Below are 333 nucleotides of genomic sequence, written 5' to 3' on the forward strand. Positions count from 1 at the left end.
GGCCTGAGTCCGTTACTCCCGCCGTTTACCCGTCAGTGACTGCCTCGGCCAGCAGCGCTCGAGAGGCAAAGCGAACCATTATTAAGGGAGAGCGAGCTACCCCCGCCGATTACCCGCTGGTCTCGGCCAGCGCTCGCGAGGCCTGAGTCCGTTACTCCCGCCGTTTACCCGTCAGTGACTGCCTCGGCCAGCGCTCGAGAGGCAAAGCGAACCATTATTAAGGGAGAGCGAGCTACCCCCGCCGATTACCCGCTGGTCTCGGCCAGCGCTCGCGAGGCCTGAGTCCGTTACTCCCGCCGTTTACCCGTCAGTGACTGCCTCTGCCAGCAGCGC

Source organism: Eriocheir sinensis, unplaced genomic scaffold (genome assembly GCF_024679095.1).
Source record: "Eriocheir sinensis breed Jianghai 21 unplaced genomic scaffold, ASM2467909v1 Scaffold1025, whole genome shotgun sequence".
NCBI classification, from domain to species: domain Eukaryota; kingdom Metazoa; phylum Arthropoda; class Malacostraca; order Decapoda; family Varunidae; genus Eriocheir; species Eriocheir sinensis.